The sequence below is a fragment of the Frankliniella occidentalis genome, unplaced genomic scaffold (assembly GCF_000697945.3).
Source record: "Frankliniella occidentalis isolate FOCC.00 unplaced genomic scaffold, Focc_3.1 Scaffold3859, whole genome shotgun sequence".
Classification (NCBI taxonomy): domain Eukaryota; kingdom Metazoa; phylum Arthropoda; class Insecta; order Thysanoptera; family Thripidae; genus Frankliniella; species Frankliniella occidentalis.
In genome coordinates, this window is record NW_026270912.1 from 7,881 (window position 1) to 9,268 (window position 1,388).

Genomic DNA, 1,388 nt, shown 5'->3' on the forward strand with positions numbered 1-1,388 from the left:
GGGGGACTTTTCCGTCTGGTGTACACAGTCTTTAGGTGTCTAAAATGTCTCACAGCTCCGACACGTGGGTATACGTGGGTGGAAAAAAGTTATGTTTGTCTTTCTTTCTGGTGTTAGGTGCGTAACACTCCCAAGTGTGTTACACTGCGCTCCACACACAGTTATGACGAGGGTAATGGCATAGTAAACAACGCCGCGACCGTCCGACTCATTTCCGGTGCGGAGGTGCGTTATTCCTTATCGGGGGGTAAATAACGCCATACAGGCAAAAGGCAAAGGAGAAAGGGTAGAGAGGGGGGGGGGGCAGCGTCGTGTGAGACAACCTCGAAGCATTTCTCAGGGCGACGTACAAGGTCCGAAAGCGCAGCGAGGGGCCTTTTAGCTGAGCTCGGTTTGGCGGAGAGCTCGGCGGCGAAGCCCATACCACACGCAAGACTACCATCACGGCCCGGCGTGGGGCACTGCACTCGTGGCCATTCGCCGCCCTTCCCCCTCTCCCCTTTCCCTTTACGCTCTTGCCCTTGGCACTGGAGGCAGGATGTCACCAACAACGCAAGCGCAAGGGTTACTTTTAACATGTGCTGCTGCTGCTGCTTAAAAAAAGTGATAAATCTCTTGCCCACCATTACACCCCGCGCCGTGAAACACGCTCAAAATTAGGAAAAGCAAGTTTGCACTTTCTGTGTCGCACACACTTATACGACCTTTATTACTTTTTAAACATTTACTGGATTCAAGGGCCATAAAAAAGAAAACGAATCCTTTCTTCCCGACCCCATCATAATCATCTCCTCAATACCCGATCTGGCTTGCGCGAGGCGCGGCCAGCAGCAAAGCCAGCCTATCCCAAAACACTCCACGATCACCCAAGCTACTCCGCTTTACCGTGTGCCAACCAGGACCAAACCGCCGCCGCCGCTGCCGCCGCACTTTCGCCAGGCAGATCCAAAAGGATCGCCCCGCCAGTCCGGTCATCGTGGTTCATTTAGACTTTAGTAACGGCGGACGGGCGTTTTGTAGTGCGCAGGTCCACATCCACGGGTAGGAGAGGGTACGGCACCGTAATTAAGTGACCAGTCGTCGTCGTTGTCGACGCGACGACAGACAAGAGAGGGCCTCCTCCACCAGCTCCTCCCACCTGGGGGGGCCTCGCCTAACACAGAGGAGAGGCGGGCCGACCGGCTCGGCGACGGACCACGGCGTCGTCTTGAGAGAGAAAGAGAAGGAGAGAGAGAGAGGGAGAGAGAAAGAGAGGCGTCGGTCAGTGAAAGTAACTAGTGATGATGAGGGTGGTGCGTGCTCATCACTTACTCGTAACGTACGTGTCAGTGTGTGTGTGTGTGTATGTGTGTGTTTAGCGGGAAAGAGGAGAGGAGGGAGGGGAGGGG